At 40.9% G+C, this 15,108-nt stretch overlaps 1 pseudogene; it reads right to left on the minus strand.

The window, feature by feature from the left end:
- Positions 1–12,395: 12,395 nt before the first annotated feature.
- Positions 12,396–14,671, minus strand: LOC149747964 (large ribosomal subunit protein eL42-like; annotated as a pseudogene).
- Between the last annotated feature and the right edge of the window lie 437 nt (positions 14,672–15,108).

Below are 15,108 nucleotides of genomic sequence, written 5' to 3' on the forward strand. Positions count from 1 at the left end.
GAAGAGACACTAGAGAGCTTGCTCACTCTCTTCACGCGCTCATGCGCTGAGGCAAGGGCTTGTGAGCACACGGCGTTTACAACCCAGGAAGAGAGTTTCTCATTAGAAAGGAAGGTTCCTCGTTAGAAATCTAATCAACTGGCACCTTGATCTTGGATGTCCAGCCTCTAGAACTGTGAGAAAATAAATATTGTTTAAGGCACCTAATCCGGTGTTTTGTTATGGCAGCCCAAGCTGACTGATACAGATGGCAGGAACACAGACTATCTTAGGGTTTTTCTGTTGTACGTAGGGAAGGCAAGTAGGTAGTATGTGTGGGTGTGTTAGGGGGCGGCGTTTAAGGAAAGAGTGTATAAAAACATTAACTGTTTCACAAGGTATTTTCTTCTTTGCCTGAACTGAGAACAGCTTCTCTCCTGAGGATACCACTTAGTCAGAGTCCCCAGAGCAGAGGCTGCTCATGCTTTCTTTAATCCGTGCGCCTAGGGCCCAGAGCACCATAGAATTTTTCTTAGCCTTCCACTACTGTTTCTTTCCAGCAAACACTTGCCTTATGCGAAGTTCATGAACTATGCCATACTCAACTTGTTCTTCTTACTGTCATTTTCTATTCTTCTGGTCAGGCCTCCTTGCCCACGAGGGGCTTCAGGATCTCAGTCACAGTCCTCTCTCATTCCCACTGCTGTCATCACCATGGACAACTTAGCTGTACCTGAGAATGTCTCTCCAGCAACCCAGGCTGGAAGTTCTTTACCTTCTTCAAATTTTAACATTTCCATTTCATATCAGCGTCCTATCTGGTTGATCATAGTCTATGCCTAGGTTGTCATCTGAAAATGCACCACAGAAATATAAAACTGTTAGCTACACTTTCCTATTCATCTAACTTCTTTCATTTTCATTTTCTTCCACCTTACTTTTTCTCTTCCTTCATTAAAACCTCCAGAACTTGGACCTCTTCCTTTTCTGTCCGAACATCCCTCTTCTGGCCTGTCATTGTTATATAGCCTAGACTCTGGTGTGTCACCTTAGGCCCTCCTACCAGCATCCTCACCTACTGGCCACCTCTGTTTTTGTCCCATCATTGTCTAACCAATCCTTAGGCTTTGATATATCCAACCATATGCCTCATCCACTCTTGCCTCTGGGGCTGGCCCTGCTGGGGGGCACAATTTTGCTAGTTGATGCTCCTACAGTTTCGTAGTCTCCAATGTAGCTTGGCCTTTAAGAGCACTTTAACAACCAGCTATCTCACAAGAAAGCCCTGAAGTGTTCGCCAGTTCCCATGGTATAAAAACTCACCGTGGCCAATTTCAGGCTACTAACATGATGTCACTGATTGCAGAGTTGGGAAGAGATGCTAACAGTTGGCTCTCATGAGCTGGTATCAGCCAGCTACAGCACATCAACGGGTCATTCAAGACCACTGCCTGAAGAGTTCTGACGTGCTGCTCTTGAAATGACTCTTACGTATGACCAGAATGAGTTTAGGGTTCTGGGTTACCAATGGTCTGCTGCTGACTCCTGGGATTGAACCACTTGTAGGCCCATGCATTGATTCTCTACTATATGTTTTGACCATGGTACTGGCTCTGATCTACAGCACCCAAGGGCAGGGAGTGTGGTTTTTAGCATCCTTTACTCTGCATGCCCTTCTTCTGCTGGTACCCAGGGTGGTTACTGCACTCCTTAGGCTTGGGCAGTTCTCCCAGGGTGACTGCATTGCACCTCTCTTATTTGAGGGCTTTCAAGACCATTGCTCTGTGATGCAAATGGGTACTTCTGATTGATGTCCTTTTTTGCCTCCGATTGACATGAATCACACTTAAGCCATGCCGGGATCAGAGAGAGTATTCATTTACACGGAAGGAAAAACAATATATATTTGTAATCTTATTCCAGGAAATGTTTAACTTTCTCATTCTCTGGCATAATATAGTCCGAGTAGATCTAGACCATCTGGACATCCCCTGGAACATCATATTGATCCATTACGGCAATGACATTCTGCTGATGAGGTAAGATAAACGGGGTCAGGGGTAGCTAGCGTGCTGGAGGCCTTGGTAAAACACATACGTGATAAGCCCTAAGGTGATTCATCTACCTCTTAAGTAAAGTTTCTGGGAGTCCAGTGGTCAGAATATGGTATGATGTCCCCTCCCAAAGGAAATGAGAAAATGCTATATTGTGCATTTTTGACTACGAAGAAGGAATCACAATGCATAATAGGTCTGTTTGGATTCCAGAGGCACCACATTCCACACCTAAGAATACTGCTTCCTCCCATATAGTGAGTGATATGGGAGACTGGCAGATTCGAGTGGGGCTTAGAACTGGTAACCTCGGCAACAAATGGAACCTTTGGTGTAAGTAGCTCGGCCACTTGGGCTGTATGGTTTCATAGACCTTACAGGGTTGGAGGTGTCAATGGTAGAGAAAGATTCAATGAGGAGTTTCTCCCAGTGGAAGAATCACAAACTGGCCCCTTGAGGTTTGGGAGTAAAGTCTTGCCATCTGCAGCAGAGAATTAATTGCCTTTTGAAAAATAGCTGTTAGTGTGCTACTGGTCCCCAGTAGAGATGGAACAGTTGAACATGGGTCCCCAAGTAACCATGTGTCTTAAAATGGCCGTCATGATCCGGCTCCTGTTGGTCATACCAGGTTATAAAGTCAGGTGGGCTCAGTGGCAGTCCATTATAGGTTGGAAATAATACATCTGGACCAAGTATGAGCAGGACCAAAAGATTCAAGCAGAATGAATGAGCAGATGACCCACCCCCTTACATTATCCATCATATTCGCACCACTGACCCTCCTCCAGTTCACACCTATGGTCACGTGGGAGGGCCTGTAGGACCTGTAGGACCAGCTGAAGGAAGGCGGAAAATCCTCAGCTTGGTTGATAGGCGGTTTGGCTTGTTTTGTAGATGTAAGCTTGATGTGGGCAGCAGCTGAATTACTGCTCCACTCAGCGTGGTCTTGAAAAAATTACAGTGAAGGAAAATATTCCCAGTGGGTGGTGCACTAGGCTATCCACTTCGTGTGGAAGGAAGTTACACTGTATGAGGACTAACGGCAGTGACAAGCTGGTCAGAGATAGAAGGAAAAAAGATCGGGGAGACTGATGACAAGATCTAAGAGACATATGGATGAGTATATGGGAGTGGACATGATGTGTAAAGATCATTCTTACATTAGCCATGCCCCAGATAGAATCCACCATGGGAGAGGCACTAAACAAATAAGCAGTCAAAATGGCTTGGGCTTTGACGTTGCCAGCCTATATCAGTGGCCACGCTAGGGCTAGCACGATGGGCACATAGATGATGTGCCCACATTAACAGTGATGAAGGCTATGATGTATGAGCTTAATAGCATGAATTCCTACCTACCAAGTTGGATCTGCTTCCTCTGAATGTCCAACAATAGAGAACAACCCTGAGCTTCTGGTACAGCATAATTCCTCTTTCACAGGTGTTACTTTCTAGTGATCCTTTGTACCCCCAACTCTGTCCCAGTGTCTGCTTCCCAGAGAACACCACCTGTGATGAAGTATCTTTTCCAAGAAAACATTATCCAAAAATATATCATGCTTTTAAAACGACTATTCCACCCCCTGTACACTCCTTTCCCTCTAGCAGTTGATCTTGCCTCTAATTTCACAAAGAATCAAAAAGTCCCACCACACTACATCTTCAAAACTTCAAATATTATGCATCTCCATAACTTACTTTTCTGCAACCTCGGAAGTAGAGATGCTCTAATGCTCTCCATCTCATTCGATCCCAAGGCCTCCCTCTGTGTCCTCTCCTTTATGTTCAATATTTCCCCTCTAATAGCTTTCCTCATGAGACACGAGAATGCAAAAGTCTCTTTTTGCCTTAAAGCAAACAAAATAACAATGCATACCTCTTTTCACCTCTACCCTTCTCTCTCGACTTCACAGCCAAAAAGTTCTTTAAAATTAGTGTATTCTTGCTATCTCTACTTCATCTTTCTATTAGTTAGATTTCTCTAGAGAAACAGAACCAATAGGATATATATACATATACATATGGCTGAGAAGTCCCATGCTCTGCTGTCTGCAAGCTGGAGACCCAGGAAAGCCGACGGTGTAGTTCAAAGGCCCGAGAGCTAGAGAGTCAATGGTGTCGTTTCCGGCCTGGGTCCGATGGCCTGAGAACCGGAAGCACTGAGGGCAGGAAAAGATTGATGGTCCAGGTGAAACAGTCAAGCTGAGAGCACAGCTTCCCTTCCTTCACCTCCCTCAATAGGTTGGATGATGCCCATCCACGCTGCGGAGGGCCATCCGGTTTACTCAGTCCACCAATTCAAATGCTAATCTCTTCTGGAAACACCCTCATAGACACACCCAGAAATAATGTTTAACCAGCCATCGAGGTATCGCTTGACACAGTCAGGTTGACACATACAATTAATCATCACAACCTCCAACTCCCTCTTTCATCTAGTATGATTTTAGTGGGGGTTTTTTGTCAGAACAAAAGAATTTTCAAAATGAATATTTGATATCCATTCTAGTGAGACAGGAGATTTTCCCTATTGGTTTTCTTTGTAAATCAAACAGTATGAAATTTTTGATGAAACCTAAACTTAATAAATTTCCAAGCACTAAGCTCTGTCCACTGAGCTCTGGGTTAGGGGAGGGGTGCCCAGGTCTAGTGAAGAAGATCCAGATAGTCTGGGCAGACACTTGGCCTAGATATTCTTTGTGCACTACTTCCACAGATATCCCTCCTGTTCTCCATGAATAAAGGAAGTTTCTAGTATTCTCCAAGTCCCTGTAGTAAGGATGGAGGCGAGTGAAGGCGTGAGCTAGGGCAACCAAGGAAACAAGGGTTATGTGAATAGTCTGACCCATAATATTGACAGATATCACCTCCTCTTTCTAGCTCCCTCCTCTTCAAATCATTTCCATTCACTGACACTGACCTCAAGTACATATTGATCTGAGTACTTGACACTAAGGCACATATGACCAATTGGCTTAACCTTCTGTAAAACTCCATTGGTTTTTGTGTTATTAAGATTCAGATGCTCTTTTAGATTCAGGCCAGCTTCCTAGGTTCTCTCTTGATGGCCTCAGGGACTCTGCCGCCTTTCCTTTCTTCTTCCTCTTATCTTAAAAAAAAACAAAAACAAAAACAAAAAAACACCCTTTATTTTCCCCCTTTTTATTTTAAAGGCAATACCTGTTCACTGGAGAAAAATCAGAAAGTACAGAGAAATATGTATAGCTGATTCACTTCGTTATACAGCAGAAACTAACACACCATTGCAAAGCAGTTATACTCCAATAAAGATGTTAAAAGATAAATAAAATAAAATACAGGGGAAAAGAAAAGAAAGTACAGAGGAGCCAACAATTACATTATTTATAAACCTATTTTCATTTTGGTTATACATATTTCCCAAACTTTCACTATGCATGGGTATCTTATGTTTGTGTATAAGTGTATGTATGTACATAAGTCTATTGCATTAGTCCATGATAGAAATAAACACATGCATGCACATGTGCACACACACACACACACACACACACACGCATGCATGCACTATTAAGTTGGCCACAGTTGTTTTATAACCAGCGTTTGTTTTTTGCTTTTCAAGAGAATAATTTTAAATTTCATGTTATATAATTTTTAATGACTGCCTAGAATTCCATCATATGGTTATACTGCATTTGCTTTTTAAAGCTCCTATTCTCGACATTTTGGGTTCCCAGATTTTTTTTAGGCTGTATCAATACTGCTGTGACAGATATTCTTGTATCCAGGTTTTTGTGCATATTGTCAAGTGTCAAATATTCTTGTATCAAGCTTTTTGTGCATATTGTCAATTTCAGTTCCTACACGTGGAATTCTGGGTTTAATGATACACATATGTTTGATATATTTTGTTGTATCTACTTCTGCAAGACTTGAACACATTTTTACTTCCTCGCTGAAGTTTAAGAGAGAATCCTTGCTAACACTGGCTAAGTATCATTAAAAAATACCCAACCCAATCAGCTCCAAATGGTATCTCTTTTCTTCATTAAAGCTCTGGCCACCCACTCTATACTTTGGAGATCAGATTTCCACAAATAGCTGCAGAGGAGAAGGCAGCCAATCTTTATCGCATACCCACGCCTTGCGGGCCACCGTGCTAAGTTCTGGGAAAGCTTAAATAAGTACAGCACAGTTCCAGTTGTCTTCCATTTGAGTCTAAGGGGGCTAGAGGCAGGGCTGTAGAGAGACCTGTAAACACATCATCACAACACAATAAGTTAAGTGTAAGAGCGTTAAGGTGCTATGGGAACACTCAGGTGGGAAGTGCGGTCAGCTGTGTTAGGTCTGAGTCTTAACTCAGTGTCTAAGTTAAGACAAACCAAGATTAGGAGTTAACCAGGCATAAGAATGGGTTTTCAGACGGAAATAACGATCTGTGCCAAGGCAAGGGAGTGTGACACATTCAGTGGCCTTCTTGGGAATAGCAAGCAGCCTGGCATGGCTGGAGCGGAGTGTGTACGTTGGGGACACTGCAGTGGATAAGACTAGAAAGCAGGAATTGTGTTGGGAAGAGCTTGGCGGTCTGCATTTAGGATTTTTTTTTCTCGTGGATGTTAGGAAATCCTGGAAGGTATTAAGCGAAGTATCACAGGATTGATCTGCATCTTGGAGAAGTAACTAGATGCAGTGTGGAGGGTCAGGTGAGGGCACTACCGGATGGAAGCAAGGAGGCTACCTTGGAGACTAGCATAGTCCATGCCAGGGAGTCCAGCAAGAGCTCACACAGGAGGAATGTGGATGGAGAGGAGGCGGAATTTAAAAGATAATACCAGGTGATAGCAATCGCATCGGGGCTATTTGGGCTGTTGAGTATGAGATGGAACGTTCTTCTTTGGGTCATCTGACTGAATAGTGGGGCCACTTTAGCTGTAGAATCCCTTTGGTTCCACATTTCCAATCCTTTCCTTTGTCTCGTGGGGGCACTCCCACACTGTATGAATACCGTATGCTGCTCTGTCATATACTGCAATGAAAAGTAACTTCTGTGGAGTTGGACAAGGTTAGAGAAACGTGAGTAGACTGCACAAGGAGATGGAGGAATCGGAAATTAAGATTAGGCTGGAGTTAGAGTGGCAAGTAGATGATATAACAAATAGAGGTGATGAATAGGTTTATTACCTTGATTGTCCTGATGGTTTTGGCATATCTCCAAAGTCATCAAATTGTATGCATTAAATATGTCCAATTTTTTGGATATCAATTATATCTCGATAAAGCTGTTTTTTAAAAAATAAAATAAAATAAAATACACTAAGGGTTTGGATAAGGTGAACAAAGATTTGTTCACAAAGTCCTGAAATACCAAACTAGAAGCTAATCCTGAATATATAAAGTGGGACATTCAGGATGATAAAACTTAGTAAATGCGGGAACCTTGTGAGAATGAGTGGAAGTACAGTCTGAAAATATTAGGAGAGTCAACTAAATTTCAGTCACAAATAATAAACCTCCAGACAGAAGCTTAGGTATGGCCATGACCTCAGTTACACCTGGTGCAAGTGTAGGCATGACATCCCCACAAATGCCTACAGGTGTGAAAAAACATCATGGCTGGAGTATTTAGGGGCAATATCCTAAAAGACCACAAGGTGGTAATGTCATTTCACAAGTCTGTCTTTCACTTGGTTGCTTCCTCTTTTTCTGTTTGTATTTATGCCTTTATTTCTCTGTGTTCCAGTCCTTTTCATCTTTCTGCCTTTTTCCGACTTGTGTATCCTCCCTTTAAAAATTTCCCCTCTCTTTCATTATCTCCCTAACTGGCCATGATTAGGAGTAATGCAATTTTTCCATTATTCACTGAATAGAATCTTGTTTTGTCCTTAAACAAAATCTGTTATAGAAAAATTGAAACCTATATGAAAGTGCACGGAATAGTATAATGAATCCCTACGTACCTATCACTCAGCTGCAGTTATCAATTCATAGCCAATTTTACTTTACCTATGTCCCCACCCACTTTCCCACTTCCCAGGTTTTTTATTTTTTTGGTGGGGGGGTACGCGGGCCTCTCACTGTTGTGGCCTCTCCCGTTGCGGAGCACAGGCTCCGGACGCGCAGGCTCAGCGGCCATGGCTCACGGGCCCAGCCGAGCCGCGGCACGTGGGATCTTCCCGGACCGGGGCACGAACCCGTGTCCCCTGCCTCGGCAGGCGGACTCTCAACCACTGCGCCACCAGGGAAGCCCTTCCCAGATTATTTTGAAGCAAGCTCCAGCCCTGTACCAAGTCCATCTGTAAGTGTGTCTGTATCAACCTCTCAAACCTGAGGACTCTTAAGCAAAACCACAATGGCAATGTTACTCCAAAAATGTGAGTAATTCCTTAATAGCACAAAACCCAGTTAATGTTCACATTTCTAATGCCTGTCATGCCAATTTTTAAATATTATTTTATAATTTGTCTGCTGGAATCAGTATCCAAATATGTCCCCACATTGTGATGCGTTGCTCCTTCTCTTCATATTTTTTCAATGTACAGATTCCTGCTTTCTTTCTCTCTCTTTCAACTTATGATTTATTTGTTGAGGGAACTAAAATTATTTTTCCTATAGTTTCCTACAGTCTAGACTTTTGTGATTGCTGTCAATTTTTAAAATGGGTAGTAGAGCATTATGTAAATTTCTACAGAAATTTAAGATGAAGCTAACCACTTGCTTTCTTTGCTCCTGTTACTGAACTTCTGAACCCTGTTGGAAAAAATTACACACCTGCGCAATTTGTGGCACTAGGATCCAACCTCAGGTGAACTATCAATACAGATCAGATCACCCTTTTTCTAACCTTTAACAAGTTCTATCTTCCTCTGATTCAAACCTTCCCCATGCTCCTTAAACTCAAAGATGGATTGTTTCCATCTCCTGCCCTGGTCTCCTTTACTTTTCTTTTGTCCGTTATCTTAGATTGATGACTCTATTGGTCCTTGCATTCTGGTCTCACTACCCTGAAATAAGTCCTTGCCTAATTCCTAGCAAGGACCACCTCCTGGGAGTCGAGCAGGTTTTGTCCTTCACAAAGATCCTCGGCTCAAGGGGAAGTGTTGCTCTGCCTGCCAGTCCATGTGCTCTGGTGCAAGTTGTGGTTTTTTTTTTAATAAAGGAAAAAAAGTCCTATTTTCTATCTTCATTCAATTTTTTCTATTTACTTATTTATTTTTATTAAAAAAATTTTTATTGAAGTATAGTTGATTTCTATCTTCATTTAATTTTACTCAGATAAGGTTAATGGCACAACTCAACCCCAGGCTCTGCTTTTGAAGACTCTCCCCTCTGGTTTTTCCAGAACACCCTTCTCTCCCAGTTTTCCTCTTAGCTTTCTCACTGTTTCTTCTTTATTTCTGTTACAGGCTCTCCTATTGTCAACAAATTCAGGTCTGGCTGCTCACTGCTTGAAAGCCAATGCTCGAGAGATAAGTGTTGGTGGGAAAGGAAAGGTTGCTTTATTCAGGAGGCCAGCAACCTGGGGAGAAGGTGCATTCATGTCCCAAAGAACCAACTGCCACTCACAGGGCAGGAGCCTTTAAAGGGGAGTTTCAAGGGTGTATAGGCAGAGGGAGGGGGTTACATGCAGAACAGCACAGCCAGCTCCAACAATCATCTTGAAACTGGTCATGTGGTGGTCTGATCAGTGTCATCTTGATTGTTTTAGGTACAGTTAATCTTCAGTTCCAGGGCTGGTTCCTTCCCGTTTCCCTTGAGACCTGTTCTCGGAATTGTGTAAGATGGAGCAACTCATGTCATGGCTACAGTCTGGTCATCATGTAGTTAACTCCTTCCACCTGGAAGCAGCTCGAAGGATATGGCTCCAAATATTATCCAAATATTATCTATAGCCCTTGAGGAGGAACTAAAGGTCCTTGGCTTTGCTTAATGGTTGAACTATTATTACTTTGTCTTATTTGACTATTTTCCTTTGCTTTTTGCATTTTCTCATTTCTCTGTTTAAATTTATTTTTCTCTGGCTAAAGTTTTTCTACAGACAAGAGGCAGGCAGAGGGGACATGGGCAGGGGAGGTGGGGGGGTCTTTCCTGGGAAAGCCCCATAGAGTCCTTCTCGGTTATAATATCTCTTAAATTTTGTGGTTGCTCGTGGTTTCCTTACTTCTCTTCTCCTTCCCTCTCACGGGCTCTGCCTGGTTTTGTCCATTTCCATGACTTCAGGACTCTTTCTAACTCTATACTGATGACTCCAAAATCTCTAAAATCAGTCTCAACTTTTCCCTGGTGTTCCAGTTCCAAACATTAAACAGCCTTCAACATATATCAATCTGAATTCTGTAGACACTTTAAAACTGTCTTGTGGGTTCTTGAGCTCTATCACCATCCATTCAGTTTCCTTAGCGAGAAGTTTCAGTCATTTAACTCTCTCATCTCTTAAATCCAATTTATCCCTCAATTCCTTTGAATTTACTTCACTTATTCTAAACATATTTATGGAGGTTCTGTGGGGCAGTGTTCTAGGCACTAAGGATTCAGCAAAAATCCTTGTAAGTTTTCATGGAACTTATAATCTAGTGAGAGACAGAAAATAAACAAATTATTAAGTAACTATATGGTATGAAAATGGTGGAGTAAGTCGTGTGGAGAAATTTTTTCCTGTGTCTTGTTCTGGCCTTTCCTTCCCACTGGTCTGCCTCAGGCCCTTTATATGTCTTTTTTTTTTTAAAGCATTGTTTTTAAAAATTAATTTTATTTTATTTATTTTTGGCTGTGTTGGGTCTTCGTTGCTGCACGCGGGCTTTCTCTAGTTGCAGCGAGCGGGGGCTACTCTTCTTTGCTGTGCGCAGGCCTCTCATTGCGGTGGCTTCTCTTGTTGCAGAGCACGGGCTCTAGGCGTGTGGGCTTCAGTAGTTGCAGCACTGCGGGCTCAGTAGTTGTGGCTCATGGACTCTAGAGTGCAGGCTCAGTAGTTGTGGTGCATGGGCTTAGTTGCTCCGCGGCATGTGGGATCTTCCCAGACCAGGGCTCGAACCCGTGTCCCCTGCATTGGCAGGTGGATTCTTAACCATTGTGCCACCAGGGAAGCCGCCCTTCTTTATGTCTTGCTTTTGCTATTGTCTTGGCTTCCAAACAGGTGCCTTTTCTTTTCTTCTGGTCTTTCTCTCTACTCCATTATCTGTACTTTAACTTGGCTAATATTCTTTAAAAAAAAAATCAACCCAAAAGTTAACATTAATAATGTAATACTTTTGCTTAAAAGCAGTTGGCTCCCTTACCTGAAAACAATATGCAGACTTTTTAGCATCACAATTAAGGCCTAACTTAACCTTTCAGTCTCTTGTCACTCTCATCCTCTTCCTCTCTCCATGGTCCCACGTCTCGTGCCATCATATCAAGCTTCTTGCCTTTCCTGGTACATCCCCTTTTATAACATTGTACTTTATAGTATGTAGTCTGTTCTTCCTCAGATATTCTTTGTCACATTTGTGGCTTGAATGTCACTCCCCTGGGGAAGCTTTCTTCAATCCTCTAGGCTGAGTTAGTTATTCCATTTTCCATGCTGGACCACCACTCTGTTCTTAGCTCTGTAATAGATTTTAAGGTGTTTTTCTTGGAATTTATGCTCTGGCTGGATGTGGGGCAGAAATATTGTCTTCAGCATCCATGCACATGACTCTAGGACCTACTGCAGAGCTTCACTCAGGGTGAAGGGGAAGGCAGTCAGTGAGTATGGCTCAGGCTCTGGGGCCAGACTGACCAGGTCTGATTCCTGGTCTGGCCACTTGCTAGCTGAGTGACTTCGGACACATTAATACACTCCCTGTACCTCAGTCTCCTTATGTTTAAATGGATATTGGTAATTAAACACAACTTACAGAGTTATAAAGATTGGTAAAAATAATGCATATAAATTGCTTCACACAGTGCATGGTAACCATATATGCTCAGTAATGCTAGGTATACCAGATATATATAAAATGAATGACTTCAGCATAACCCGTGTGTTTCCCAGTTAAATGATTATATTGTAGGCTAGTAGCCCCTGAGGGAAAAAGAAAACATCACTCACCACCTGTTTAGGGGATTCAAAGGGAACAACTCCCTAAGTGTAATTAAGGGAATCTGGGTATACTTTGATAGGACACGTACCGTTTTATACCTCCATCCATGTCTAACCCGGATTGAATATACAGAACATGTTAGGGATAACTGATATGGTTAGAATACATACATGTTCATGTAATCCATGAACATGGTATGTCTCTCATTTATTTAGGTCATCTTTCATGCCTTCCAGCAAAGTCTCGGCACTTTATTTAGGGTGCTATCAGACCTGTTATGAATGGAGCCAAAGAGTTTGTTTTGAGGAATAAAGGACGTAGAGGATCTGAGGGAACCATTAATGATCCCAGCTGCCATTTCACATGCAAGAAGGAGCAGGTTCACAGCACATGCTTCTCAGGGAGGGCAGGGAAAATGTCAAGGATTGTACTGGGAAGGTGTTGGAACATTTTGTGCAAATGTGGATATTTGGATGAAATGCCTCTAAGGCCCCAAGATAGCACCACAGGCTGTAAAGAGACGAGGAAGAAATAAGACAGAAGAGGAGTGTGCTTCTCCGTGGTGAGTATACATGCTGTATACAATTCAGACGGTACAGGGGTCAGTGGGATAAAAATGTTAGCTAATGCCATTAAAAAAAAAAAAAACCCAGCATCACAGAAAAGCTATGACTAATTCACTCTGGATTTGACTTTCATTCTGCTGCTGTTACTGTTGCTTCTAGAATGATTAAACGAGACTGAGTTAATGAATTCTGTTTTACAGCATCGAGGAGGTCTGATACACTTGAAAACACCTCTGGTACTAACGCAAAACAGAACTCCTATGGATATTCTAATATCTTCTTCTTCCTCCTCCCCTTCTCCTTCTCCTTCTCCTTCTTCTTCTTTTTGTAATTTGTTATACAGTATTAGAAAATTAAAATTAATACAGAAGGAGAGAGAAAGGATGGAAGGAAGGAGGGAGGGAAGGATATTTGGTCATAATTTCCACTCCCTTGCTCTCTTTCCTAAGACAGAAAGACATACTTAGCTACAATTAATAAATTTTGAAAGGCTAATAAAAAAGAACTTCATGAAGTCCTGTGTAGTTTTTAAGCTTCTAGATTATACTTCATGGATGCCTTACCAAATTTACTAAAGTAAAATATAAGCTAGTGCCACCTTTATTTTGGCTTATTTTCTTTAAAGTTGAGGGACATGAAAACCTTAAGGTTTTAAGAGAGTTTGCTTATCTCTTTCTATCTCGATTAGCTTTTTAGATTTTTTACTTTCCTATTAGGTTTCTTAGCATCCTGCATTTGACCTAAAATCTTTAATTTGTATATTATATCATATATAAAATAGTATGTATCCAGTTCTATAACTATAAATAAAATAAACATTCATATATATCACCCAATTAAAAAAATAGATCATTATTACTACACCTGTGGCTCCCGATATGCTCATTCCAAATTGTAACCTCATCCCTCCACTCCATACAATTTTTTAAAGTGTAAATTTCCCCACAAGGGGAATTTTGTTGATGACACTAGCTTATTTGCCTCCCCAAAGAACAAAGCAACCAAATGAAGTGAACATAACCTCAAAATTGTATTGTCTTCGTAACAAAACAAAAGATGAAGCTTAGATCTGGATCACTTGGCCCTTTCTCTTATCTCCTCCCAGTTCCAAAGCTTGCATCTCTAAATATCCAGGATTCTTTTAGATCTACATTTGGGCTCAATACGTTCAAGCCTTAGTGCAATCTTCTTTGTAGTTTTAGCCTTTTCCTAGAAAAAACAGCTTAGTCTATGCTTACCATAGTCGCTCTGATTCCTGTTATAATGCTGCTTTCCCTGGGCATACTGAGGATCCTTGCCCTTCTTGCACTGTTATTTTGGGGGGTTTGTGTTGCCACCCTTCTTACAGAAAGTCCAGTGGATTTTAAGAATGTTCACCATGTTTGCAAGAGTGTTATTGGCATGAGAAGAAAAACACTCCATAAATTTTAATAATGTTTTCCTTATCCTTTTAGTAACCCTAATATATATATATATATATATCTTAATCTTCTCTGTTTTAAACTCTTTTTGCAAAAGGTTTTATTATATACTTTTTTGTGCGTTGATTAATTTAAAGATATTTAAAAGATATTCTCTTGATTTTTTTCCTGAGTTTTAAAGTTTTGTTAACATTTTAATTATTTTTTATTTGCATACCAGTTTTCCTAGAACCATTTAATGAATGATCCACCCTTTCCCCAGTGATCTATAATGTCATATCTGAAATAAATCAGGTTTTCATAAATGCCTGATTTCTATTATAGTCCATTGATTTGTTTTTCTGTTCCCATACCAATGCCACACTCTCTTAATTATTATAATTTTTATTCAAAATTTTCCTGTGTGGTAAAGCACCTGGCTCTTCCTTTTTAGGAGTGTCTGGGCTATTCTGAGCTGTTGACATTTCCATATGATTTTCCCCCAACATTTTATTATGAAAAGTTCCAAGAATGAAAAGAAGTTGAAAGAATTTTATAGCAAACAAACACCCATGAACCCACTACTTAGATTCTATAATTAACCTTTTGCAATATTGCTTTGTCACATAACTGTCCATCTCTCTATTTACCCATTAATCTACATATGATTAAAAAATTAGCTTTTAGTGTTCCATAAAACCTACTGAACTGTGATTAGAATTAAACTGAATATACAGAACATGTTAGGGATAACTGATATGGTTAGAATACATACATGTTCATGTAATCCATGAACATGGTATGTCTCTCATTTATTTAAGTCATCTTTCATGCCTTCCAGTGAAGTATTATATTTTTCTTCTTGGAGATCTTGCAAAGATTTTGTGAAATTTATTTATACAACTTTTTTTTAAATTTTTGATTTTTAAGGGGGTATTTTTAAAAGTTGTGTATTGTAAATGTCTGTTCCTGGTGTGTAAATGTACAATTGACTTTTTAATATGGATTTAAAAACTAATAATCTTATATCTAGCTACCATGTTAAAATGTCTTAATAGTGGGCTTCCCTGGT

The sequence above is a fragment of the Delphinapterus leucas genome, chromosome 11 (genome assembly GCF_059928025.1).
Source record: "Delphinapterus leucas isolate spDelLeu-1000000601 "Yukka" chromosome 11, BTC_Dleu_Yukka2, whole genome shotgun sequence".
In the NCBI taxonomy this organism is placed as follows: domain Eukaryota; kingdom Metazoa; phylum Chordata; class Mammalia; order Artiodactyla; family Monodontidae; genus Delphinapterus; species Delphinapterus leucas.